The sequence below is a fragment of the Phyllostomus discolor genome, chromosome 8, assembly GCF_004126475.2.
Source record: "Phyllostomus discolor isolate MPI-MPIP mPhyDis1 chromosome 8, mPhyDis1.pri.v3, whole genome shotgun sequence".
In the NCBI taxonomy this organism is placed as follows: Eukaryota; Metazoa; Chordata; class Mammalia; order Chiroptera; family Phyllostomidae; genus Phyllostomus; species Phyllostomus discolor.
Window position 1 is genome coordinate 50,442,939 of NC_040910.2, and position 13,080 is coordinate 50,456,018.

A 13,080-nucleotide genomic window follows, 5' to 3' on the forward strand; every position below is an offset into this window, starting at 1 on the left:
TGTACCAACAGTCAAGTGTGGATAACACACTAGTAATTGCTTGTCTGTTTAAAGAAACTACAGTTCTCGGAGAAGGAAGATGAAAAGTGAAGCTGGGGAGAAAGAGCATGTGTCAGAGCGGAGGGCGTCTGCACCCTGAGCTGTGGGAAGCTCTGGGGGGAGGGTGGGGTCTCCAAGAGTCATCTCAGGCAGGAGAGACAGGATCAGGGCTGGGGGCAATAAGGCCTGGCTGGAAGCTTCCTTTCTGGGCACTGCCAAGGAAAGGGAACAGCGGGGCGACTGGGAAGAGGTGCAGAGAGGAACCAGTTCTCACTCAATCAGACTGGGTGATCTGAGGGTAGAGGTCAGAGTGTCAGGGCCTATTGACCCCAAACATCTTCCCTATTTACTTGTGCTGCTGGAATGCCAACAGTATTTATTGGCATTTTGATCATGCCATGACTTTTTCCTTATGATCTTTTGCAAAAGAATGACACCCTTGCCAGGGATTTTTAAGTTTTGAATTGTCACTGCGTGAATCAGTTTTCAGCAGATACTCTGCTTCTGCTTTCTTCTTATGCTGCCAACCCCAGGCTGGGGGATGTGGTAAATCCTCGGTACAGCTTTGATAAATGGAATGATGCACCCACAAAGGTAAATAAATCTTACTTGTTCTGCTTCTGTGGCCTGTCAGATGCAGAGCTAGACTTTCTAGGTCCTTTATCTCATTTAATCATCATAAAGATGCCGGGAGGAAGCTGAGATTTGGAATGTAGAATGACTTGCCCAAGGCCACAGAGCCAGTAAGGGATGGAGTTGCGGCTCAGCTCCCTGCAGAGCACAGCCCCTGAGCACGACACCCCTTCCACACAAGCCAGGCAGCAGGGCGGTGGAGAGAGCTCAGCCCTGCCTTCACTTCTATCTCAGCTCCAAGTACTGGGTGACCTGGAGGGGCCTCTTGTATTCCCTTTCCTGCCCTGTAAACTGGAAACCATTTCCTGTGTTCGGCTCAAGTCTCAGACCATTGGTGCTATCACTGGGAGAGGGAAGGAAGTACACTGGGGGCCCTTACTCCCTGTCCCCTTCTCCCTCGTGAGGAAGCACTTTATTCAGTTGGTGAGGCTGTGGCTCTGGCACTCAGCCTGAGCCATGAGGAAACAGACCCCTCCCCTCATGCTAGTGCCTTTCTTTACTAATAAGTTGGGAGACCTTGGGCAGGTCTTTGAACGAACCCCTAAGTGTTTTTAGCCTCCTTATGTGTGGAACGGTGATGATAATATCAGCTTTTCCAACCCTGCAGGATTATTCTAAGGATCAAATAGTATAAGGCACATGATAATGCTTTTGAGTACACAGAAGCTTTTCATTTTGCATTTCTAGGTATATTCATATTCACCGGGTTTAAAGATGAAAACTAAGGATGAAATGCCACGAGGGCCTAGAACAAGGCCTCTGTGTAGGCAGACTGTTTACAGTTTATCCTCAAGGCTAAGCATTTATTTGTTTTAAGGAAAAGGTTTGGCTCTCCATAAAGGCGTGCACAGCTGTCAGGACAGAGAACGTGCTTTCGATATCATGGGTTTGTCTGAATCTCACTCCAGGGAGCCCAGCTCAGTAAACACTTTCATGTGTAGGCAGCACCCTTAATCAAGCCAGTGAATCTTAACCTAACCTTCACAATGAAAGTATAAATAGAGCCCTGATTAAATAATTGTTATTTTCCTGCTGGGAACCTCAGTTGGGATTCGGTCTTTACTGTATCATGTTATGCAAATGTTCCATACAGCTTGTGTATGTCTCCTCTGCAGCAAACTGTGTTTTTGATGGCACCCAGCACAGGGCTGGGAGTCAAAAACTTGGGTTCTAGTCATTGTTCTGCTGGGGACTTGCTCTATGACCTTGAGAAAGTCATCTTATCTCCAGCACCTCAACGTCCTCCTCATACAAAGGAGATTCAGGGCTCGCACTCTGTCGGTGCTCCTCCCCCAGCCATGGAGTCCATGTTTTCAAAAACGTCTACTGATCTGCAAGGATTCCATGACAGTTAATTCATTTCCCCAAGTCTAAAAATCAAAGGCTCTTGCAACCAGTGGCCAGAGATGCTGATCAGACGTATAATCAGAGTTAACACACTGAGCTGAGGAGACATCAACTAAAGGCAGGGAAGCATGACACTTGAGTTTATGGATAGAGGAGAGAAAGGTGTTAGGCATTTTGAAATATTAGCAGTAACTTACCAGTTCCTATCACTTCCTGTGTCCAACCCCAGAAGTCTGTAGAAACAGGCTGGGAATCAGCAAAGGGCTCCCTCACCCTAAGTTTTAGACGTCTAAGACACGTTGTTCTGGGGATTTGAGAATAAAACCAACAAAGGTCTCTGACCTCATGAAGCCTACATCTAGTGAAGGGAGAGATGGGAAAAAAAAAACAAACAGAAGAAAACCCTCAAAAGCAAAATGACAAAATAATAGGTCAATGATACGGTTTATTAGGTTATAAGACCTTCAGGAAGAAGCACAACAGGTAAGGAGAGTAAGCATTGGCGGGGCAAGGTGGCAGCTGGGAGTTGGGGTAAAAATTTGAGCAAAGACTTGAAGGAGAAGAGAAAGCAAGCCATACATGGTCAGGCTTAGAGGCGAATAACATGTAAGGATTTCTGCATCAAGCAGATGCAAAGGGCCTGAGGTAGAAACACACCAAGCAAGTTCAGAGACTAGCATGATGGCTAGAGAGGCCAGAGCAGAGTGAACCCAGAGGATAGTCAAGGGAAGCCAGACAGGGGAAGGGAGCAGCTGTCATTGGACCTGCCGGCCATTGTAAGACTTTTACTCTGAGCGAGAAGGAGCCAGGGGAGGCTGGGTGTTTGGGTACAGTGAAGTGACATGATCTGACTTAAGTGTTCAAGAGATTGGCTGTTTCCAGTCCATCGAAAATAGGCTGTAGCGGAACATGAGCCAAAGCGGGGAGACCAGTTAGGAGGCTATTGCTGCAGTCAGTCCAGAGACCGTGGTTTCTTGAACACAGGTGGTCACAATGAAGGTGGTGAGGCGGGTCAATTCCTAAAGTTTGAGGCCTACGAACTTGCAGATGGACTTACATAAGTCAAGCTTTTGGAGTCCATGATATATATACTCTCTACTCCGATAAGATCACAGCATTTACAGACACCAATGTGGTAGGTACATATCACCCAGGATGGGGTAGGAGGTCCCATGACTTAGGATGTTGTATAAAGTTCCCTGGACCTCCAGAGAAATCACTCAGAGAAAATAGTCCGTGAAACTACATGAGGAAATGTGAATTCTGTGGAAGGACAATATGTGATGTTATACTTCACTTTGCAAAATGCGGTGAGAAAAGTCCTGCGGCAGCAGCGAGCTTAAGTTGAGCTTGGAAGTCAGGGTTTTGCTCACCCTCCCTAAACAGGGTTTTAAGTGGAGGGGGCTTTTTCGGCTCCAGTCTCTCTTCAGACCACAGTGCTGTGGTACAAATCCCAAACATGCGTGGAAAGTGAAATGACCCCGAGAGCCTCCTTCTAATAACACAAGGTTTAGGAAAACAAGCCCCTTGTTAAGGGAAGGAAATAAATGGTTCAAAGCTCCTGACTGAACACAGAGGAGAGATGGACTAAAACTAAGGTCTAACTCAGCCTCCATAAAGCCATAAAGATGCCAATCAATGAAGGATTAATTCTTTACAAAGAGGGCTCTACAGCACTACCAGGTTCAAGGACTAGGAGGTGTTATTCAAAAAAAATTGTATGGTGTGAATGCCAGCTTGAGAATTGCTAGGCTGAACAAGGTTATTTTTTTCTTCTTCTTGGAGTCTTTAATATGCCGATGCTAATGTTTCCAATAAGGTAAATTTACTATGCAGAGTTTGCCAAATATTTAGGATCAGAGAAAACTATTCCTCGAGAAATGGTGGTCTAGACCCTAAGAACATTCTGGGTGAAACTGTAGCAATAATGGTTAAAAACAGGAACACCTTTTATCCAGGACCGGTGGCTGATGATAGTTCTTGCCTGGACATAGGTGACTAGATGAGACAGTATGACTTGAGCCCCCCAGTTTAATACTTCTTTTCATTTAGGTTAAATTTAATTAATTTTTTTTAGGTATACCTACATGCCCAACCCAGAGGTCTGGTTTAGACACCATTGACACCTTCAAGATGTTCTCAGAGTTCATGCAGGAGGCGACCCACGTGAGAACGCTCTCTGCCATACCACTTGATAAATGCTATCCCGTCTCTATTCTCTCTGTCTACAAAGAGCCGGCAGACGACCTTAGGGAAAGCAGTGTAGTCAATGGGGTCTAACATAGCAGGTCTTGGAGGCAGCAGACAAGGCTTCCATTTTACCTTGATCTTGTAGATGTGTGATGTCGGGGGAGGTTGTATAAATACTTTAAGCCTATAATATCAGTTAACCACCACTACACTGCAGGGTTGATTGGGAGGATTAAAGGACATAAATTAGCATGCAAGCTGGCCTACAGTAGGTGCTTAATAAACAGTAGCTAATGCAATTCTATTAATATCATGTTTCTCTCCCTCTCTTTCCCCGCCTTTCCCCTCTCTCTAAAAATAAATAAATAAAATGAAAAAATATGACAATAATAAATAAATGAAGCAATTGCCAATAATATTTCTGCCTGGACCTTGTGGTAAGGAGGGGTTTGGAAAACTTATCGAGAGGAACTAACATTTAAGTTGCTTCAGGAATAAAGAATACAATGATAAATTAGAAGATCAAATCAAAGGATAAGGAGGAAAACGGTATGAATTCATGCCAGGGCCAGATGGTGAGGACACTTTTGTGGCAAGATTAAGTAGGCTGATGCACGCATTGGAGGTCCTGCCGATAGTTTTTTAAAGCAGTGGCATAAACGAGTTACACAAAACTGCACTGGGACCACCCTCTCTTGCTGAGTGACAGACCACACTCATTCCACATCCTTTGATCATTTGAGTGTTAAAGGCGTCTTGCTCCCCCATGCATCGCCCACAGAGATTTAAATTGAGAGAGCAGCCCACATTCCGCTCCAGCTGCCTGTCCGTATCATAAAATACGAGTTTTCATATTGCGTTCTCCAGAATTTTAAAGTTCAGTTGAGACCATCAATTTAAGAGTTCAACATTAATTTGATTCTCATTTCTTGTAATTTGAAAATATTTCTTCTGATCAAAGCCACAGTAAACACATCCTGTGCACAAAAACATACATGCACACTATTCAGTGTCTTACATATCAAAGGTTAACACTTGAGCACACACCAACATGTAAGTTTGGGTGGCTGGATGGACATGTTTCTAGGTCTCAGAATAAAGCCTCTCATACTGTCTTCTGAAAATATTTAAAATTCTTAAAGCTAAACCAGTGATAAATATGGCTGCAGCTCAGGAACATATTTTGCTTTTCATTTATTTCATTTTTCTTTTAATTCAGACTTGCGTATATTTGCTCAAGTAAAATTTTATGAACAAGTGCTCTACTACCTAACCACCGGGATTAGGATTTTCCTGGTAGTGGGCAGTCAACACAAAGTATGGACCCTGGGATGCATGACTACCCCTGACGTCCCCAATCCTGATTTCAAGCTTTTGTGTTCATCAAAACTTTCTCATTGGATCAAATTTATATTAGGTGAAAGATAAAAGTTTAAATCCATAAGTATAAATCCATATGTATAACAAAATATCATTTTCTTTCTTTTATGTGTGAAGATTCCATGTTAGATTCTACCTGGGGGGAAAGCATATTTTTTGCTGAAAAATCAAAGTTAGAAAATGCTTGTCCTGGGCCACACGGTTTTCCCAGTGCCTGTGATTAAGAGCTCTACCTTCTGACAAGGTGGGGGGAGAGGTGGGGGTGGCACAGCCAGTGCTCGGGGCCTCACACACAGAGTGAGGGGGAGGTAAATGGGCAGATTATTCCCCCTTGAATCCTAAACTTCCCTGTGATGGTTTGTTTTCTGTGTATCAAAGGGTAGAGCTTGGTTTTTCCTGCTGTTTTTGCACTAAACCTTATGGCTCCATATTTTACTAGTGACTTTAATCAAGACAAAAGGAAAATATGTCTAGTTCCTTATTTAACACACGCACAGAGTGCAGATTAATAAGCAGAGACTTTATTTATTTATTTATTTATTTATAGACTAAAAGTTGAGACTGCTACCATTTATTCCTTTAGGCAAATGTATCATGCACAAATATGATAAATATATAAATATAAAAAGGGAAATGAAATGATAAACTTCAAAAGAGCCTCTGATTCTGAATTCTTTCAGCTTTCTTTTTTTCTATTCATTTCTTTTTTTAATATATTTTATTGATTATGCTATTACAGTTGTCCCATTTTCCCCCCTTCACTCCCCTCCACCCTGTACACCCTCTCCCACCCATATCCCCCCCTTTAGTCATGTCCATGTGTCATACTTATAAGTTCTTTAGCTTCTACATTTCCCATACTATTCTTACCCTCCCCCTATCTATTTTCAACCTACAATCTATGCTACTTATTCTCTGTACCTTTTCCCCCTTCTCTCCTCCTCCCACTCCCCTGTTGCCAACCCTCCATGTGATCTCCATTTCTGTGGTTCTGTTCCTGTTCTAGTTGTTTGCTTAGTTTCTCTTGGTTTTGCTTTAGGTGTGGTTGTTCATAATTGTGAGTTTGCTGTCCTTTTACTATACATGTTTTTTCTTTATCTTCTTTTCTTAGATAAGTCCCTTTAACATTTCATAAAATAAGGGCTTGGTGATGATGAACTCCTTTAACTTGACCTTATCTGAGAAGCACTTTATCTGCCCTTCCATTCTAAATGAAAGCTTTGCTGGATAGAGTAATCTGGGATATAGGTCCTTGTCTTTCATGACTTGGAATATTTCTTTCCAGCCCCTTCTTGCTTGTAAGATCTCTTTTGAGAAATCAGCTGACAGTCTGATGGGAACTCTTTTGTAGGTTACTGTCCCCTTATCTCTTGCTGCTTCTAGGATTCTCTCCTTCATTTTTACCTTGGCTAATGTAATGATGACGTGCCTTGGTGTGTTTCTTCTTGGGTCCAACTTCTTTGGGGCTCTCTGAGCTTCCTGGATTTCCTGGAGGTCTATTTCCTTTGCCAGAATGGGGAAGTTCTCCTTTATTATTTGTTCAAATATGTGCTCAATCTGTTGCTTTTCCTCTTCCCCTCTAGTATCCCTATAATTCCGATGTTGGAATATTTAAAGATGTCCTGAAGGTTCCTAAGCTTCTCCTTGTTTTTTGGAATTCTTATTTCTTCATTGTTTCCTGTTTGTTTGTTTTTTTCTTGCTTCTGGTCCACTCTATTGCTTTGAGTCCCAGTTTCCTTCCCATCCCTATTGGTTCTCTGTGCATCTTCCTTCATCTCTTTTATGGTAACCTGCATTTTTTCATGTAATTTGCACCCAAAATCAACCTATTCTGTGGGCTTCCTGATCACCAGTGTTTTGAACTGTGCATCTGACAGATTGGCAATCTCTTGGTCACTCAAAAGGATGAGCCCTGGGGCATTGATCTGTTTTTCTGTTTAAGACAAGTCGCTCCTGTTACAGTGAGGGGCGGAGCCTTAGGTGTTCACCGGGGCTGGGCACCCCAGTCACTAGATTGTGACATTGTATGTGGGGGCGGGGGGGGGGGGACAATGGCGGTAGCTCCGTTCTCCTGGGATCTCAGTCTCTTCCTTGGGATCCTGGGTTGTGCGCTCTGCCCTGGTTCACAATCGCAGCCTCACTGGGTCTGCCAGTTGCCACTGGCGTACTCAGGGTCCACCCGCTGCGGTCTCGAGTGCCACCCAGATGGCTTACGTGCTCCTGGTTGCCTTGTGCGCCCAGTTCTCCCTCTTCTCCTCGCTCCTCGACCCGTGCCAGCTGCTGCTCATTTCTGCCCCTCCTACTGGTCAGGATGAAAGGGTCTACTTCAACTTCTTGGCTGTCCGACTTCCATTCAGATAAATTCTCTGTCAGTTCTGGGTGTTATTCTGCCTCTAAATTGTTGTTCTAATCTTGGTTGTGCATGGAGGTACGGTGCGTCCACCTATGCCTCCATCTTGCCAGAAGTCCCTCAGCTTTCTTATAAGATGTCATCTTACTCATCTCTCTGAAATTAAGGGAAACTGCCTTATATTCTTCTTTGTGGCTCAAATCCATTGCATCCTATTCAGTGATATTTTAACCTGTTTCATATATTTGTCAACTTTTTATTTTCTGCAGTCATTTTCTCTTTTTGATAGATGCAAGGGGGGACCCCAAAGACTGAGAATTTATTTATAAAAATTGTGTATTTATTCTCACATAATACTGGTTTGGTGGTGATGAACTCCCTTTTTCTTGTCTGGTGAGCTCTTTTTATGTTCTTCCATTTTAAATAATAGCTTTCCTGAGTAGAGTAATCTTGTTTGTAGATCTTTGCTTTTCATCACTTTTAATATTTCTTGCCAATCCCTTCTGGACTGCAGTTTCTGTTGAGAAGTCAGCTCCCTTGTAGGTAACTAACTGGTTTTCTCTTGCTGCTTTTAAGAGTCTCTCTTTGTCTTTAACCTTGTGCATTTTAATTATGATGTGTCTTTGGGTTCATCTTACTTTCTGTGCTTCCTAGACTTGTATGTCTATTTTCTTCACCAGGCTAAGGAAGTTTTTTGTCATTATTTTTTTCAGATATGTTTTCAATTTTTTGCTCTCTCTGTTCTCCTTCCTGCACCCCCATGATGAGAATATTGGTATGCTTGAAGTTGTCCCAGAGGCTCCTTACACTATCCTTGTATTTATGGATCCTTCCTTTTTTCTTTTCCTTCCTTCCTTCCTTCCTTCCTTCCTTCCTTCCTTCCTTCCTTCCTCTTTCATTTTGATTGGGTATTTTTTTGCTTCCTTATATTTCAGATTGCTGATTTGATTCTCAGCTTCATTTTTACTGTTAATTCCTTGTAAATTATTCTTCAATTTGGTTAGTGTATTCCTCATATGTATTTTTTATAGTTTCCATGTCCTTTTGTTTAGTTTTAAAGATCCCTCTAAGTTCCTTGAGCATCTTTATAACCATTGTTTTGACTCTGCATCTGTTAGTTTGCTCACCTCCATTTCATTTAGTTCTATTCTTATTTTTTCACTTAGGACCTCTTTCCGTGTCTCCTTACTTTGGCTGCTTTCCTGTGTTTGTTTCTATGTATTAGGTAGAGCTGCTGTGTCTCCTGTGCTTGGTAGACTGGTCTAATGTGGTAGGTGCCCTGTAGGGTCCAGTGGCACAGCCTCTCTTTTCACCTGAGCTGGGTGGTCTAGGTACACCACCCTCCCCTGCCATATGGGCTGTGTACACCCTCCTGTTGTGGTTGAGCCTCTATTGCTGTTAGCACCTCAATAAGAGGGAATTACCACAAGGTTGATCAACTGTGAGGACTGGCTGGAACCATGAAGGATCAGCTGTGCAAGGGCCCACCCCACAGAGTACAACTTACTTCAGTGGAACTCTGGTGCCTGCTGAGTCTGCCCCTTGAATGTGTCACTTGTGGGGGTGGTTGAGTGGTGCTTCAGTGTGATCTGAACTTTTCCATTGGCTGTGTTAGCTCTGGGGTCTCACGGGAGGTGCAGGCCAAAGTCAGCCACCCAGGGCATCTGGGCATGGGCTACAAAGTGATCTGCAGAGGTCTGCTACTTGTGCTGGGCGTGGAAGTGTCCGGCAGAGGCCAAGCTATGAACCAAGGCCAGCTGCCACTAATGCCAGGCCTCAGGCTCTTGAATGAGAGTTACGGGACACACCAAGGCCAGATGCTGCTTGTTTCAGATATTTAAGAAAGTCTGAGGCATGAGCCAAGATAGACTATCTGTATGCAAAAGCTACTGGAAACGGCTTGAGTGGGCCCACAAGTTGGAGGGGGCGGGGTCTCAGGGAATCACCAAGGCAGGGCTAGTGGCGTTAGCCAGTTTGATAAAGACTCAAATATGGCACCCACCTGCCGGCTCTGTGGGAGAAGGGCTCAAAGAGGATCAATGGCCTCTGCTAGCACTTCTGACTGGGAGAAAGCTGCTCCTCCAGCTCTTTCCCTGGCACTTCAGTTTCTCCTCATACATCTCTGATGCCTTTTGAGCTGCTGCTCCAGAGCTGGAATTCAGAGGGAGTGAGTAAAGGGCCCAAGTAAGTGGGCCCTTTAAGAATAACTGCCTGGGACTCCAGCTTCCCTCCATCTCACTCAGCCATAATCACTGCTGGTTTTTACAGCCAGAACTTATGGGGAATTTTCTTCCCAGCACTGGAATTTTGGGATGGGGGGCCTGGTGTGGGTCTGGGACCTCCTGTTCCTCGGGCAATCTTTGCAGTTGAGATATCCATCCTGATTTTTATCTGCCACACATGGGTCTGAAACGAGCTGCTTCCACATCCTTGCCTGTCTTACCAGTCTTGGTGTGGCTTCTTTATATCCTTAGTTGTAGGACTTCTTCTGGTCAGCTAGATTTCAGGCAGTTGTGAATGATAGTTGCTCTGTAGTTCAGCTGTAATTTTCATATGGTTGTGGAAGGATGAGAGTACTGTGTTTACCTACACTGCCATCTTGACCAGAGGCCAAGACCGCATTTAAACTGGAGTTGGGACAGCCTGTAGGGGGAGCTCTCTGGCCCTACTACTCATCATTAATTACCCCAAACAGAAGAGACTACTTTCCATCTCCAACAGGAAGATATGTTTCTATTCTACTACTCCAGCAGGAGGAAGGAAGGTCATCTTCTCTTCTGCAACCACTCAGCCAATGAAAGACTGTTACCATCCAACCAATGAAAAGCTACCAGACTTGGAACTCCCAGTTTCTTCCAATAGACTCTTTGTTTATAACAGGGCCTCTGGGCTCCTTCTTTCTTCTATAAAAGAACATTCCCCTCCTTTGTTCTCTGGATTTGTGTGTGTTTCATCACCGGGCCACATAAATTATAATTTTTTGTTGTTCCTAAATCTGTTTTGTTGGAGAAATATCTGTTTAAGGTCAACAACTCACACACACATGCACACACATAGGCACACACACAACTCTACATCAAATGCAGCCTAACTTTGCTTTTATGTGATAACACCACAAGATGCACAGCTGTCTCGGTGCATGCACCACTGTGTCAGAAGTAATACTATTGCACCAAGCTGTTTACTGTTGGAAAGTGGTATTTACAGGTCTCAGCAGGTGAGGCTTTCTTTCTGGCTTAGTGGTGCTTTATGCAGCTTGAGTAAATGAAGGTTGGATTTACAGGCTTCAGCCAAATGATATGACAAAGCTAGCATACAATGCTTGAGAGATTTTTTTCAGGCACAATTTCCATTTTAGAGCAAAGTTGAGGGAAGAAAAACAATTGTTCCCCCATTCTACAGATGAAAAGGAACTTACTGCATACCTCAGTGATGGCTGCTTGTCTGAAGAGGGACAGAGAGTGGAAAGATCAACTTTTGAGCAAACAGACAGATAGGAATTCAGTTTTTAGTTCTGCACTCACTAGTCACTGCGTTTGAATGAATTATTAATCCCACTGAGCCTCAATTTCTTTACCTGAAAATGGGATTAAAATACATAAAAATACATATCTATCAACAATTGAATCTGAAAAACAAAATAAACTAACTGGCAGAATAGAAACAGACTCATAGATACAGAGAATATTTTGACGATTGCAGAAGCGGGGGAGTTGGGGAGATGGGTGAAAAAGATAAAGGGATTAAGAACTACAAATTGGCCTTGGCTGGTGAAGTTCAGTGGATTGGGCACCAGCTTGTGAACCAAAGGGTTGCCGGTTCAATTCCCAGTCAGGGCACATGCCTGGGTTGCGGGCCAGGTCCCCAGTAGGGGATACACGAAAGGCAACCACACATAGATGTTTCTCCCCTTCTCCTTCTCCTTCCCTTTCCCTCTCTCTAAAAACAAATAACTAAAATCTTTTAAAAAAGGAAAAAAATCAGTAGTTACTGAATAAGCCACATGGATGTAAAGTACAGCATAGGGAATAAAGTCAATAATATTATAATAACTATGTGTGGTGCCACATGGGTATAAAATTTATTGGGATGATCACTTAGTAAGCTATGTAATGTCTAATCACTGGGGTATACACCTGAAATTAATATAACATTGTATGTCAACTGTAATTGAAAAATAAATGATTAAATGGCAAAAATGGAATTATATGGTTATTGATGAAAGAATAGAAAGAGATGAAATGAGATAATTACTAAGGTCTCTAAATACTACCAAGGACAGAGGTGGAATTAGAAAAATATATGCCTCCTCTTCATTATCTTTCCCTTTCCTATATTTTCAGATTGAATATCACTAACTTTCAGGGTTGCTTGTGAGAATTAAAGGACATCAATTCATATGGGAGGTGACCCCTGGGAGGTTCTTAATGGTGGCTAATAGGACTCTACTAGTGGTAATAATTAATGACCAAAGCAACCCCACACTATTTCTTACCATTTAAGTACAACTATGATATAAAGTTTCTCATTCCTTCACCAGTTAGGAAGCTCCTTGCTGAATACTAGATGTAAAGCATTGGGACAGAACGTGGTTCTGTGTTAAACTGCTTTCTCAGAGGGGCCCAGGGTATCCAAAGCTGGCAAAGAAGGTGGTGTCTAGGGCAGCCTTTGAAGGAGAAGAAAGGGTAGGCTGAATAAAGAGGAAGGAGAAGACGTTTCAGGTGGAGGACCCAGCAAGGTCAGAGCCCTGGAGATGGGATGAGATGGATAAGCTGTGAGGGAGCACAGGGAAGGTTCTGGCTCAGCTAGAGAATAGAGAATAATGCAAGAACCCAGGAGCAGAAGGCATCGATCATGTCCCAGAATATGTGGCGGGTCCTAAAGGCTCAGCTGAGGAATTGGGGCTTCATGTTTTTATTCTCATTGATGTGAGAGGGAAACATTGATCAATTGCCTCCCGCACACACTCTGGCTGGGAACTGAATCCACAACCCAGGTATGTGCCCTGACTGGGAATTGAACCTGTGACTTTTCAGTTTAAGTTGGTTGGACAATGCTCCAACCAACTGAGGCATGACAGCTGGGGGGAATTGGGGCTTCATTTTATAGGCAGCAGAGGCTCATTACAGATTCCTGAGCAG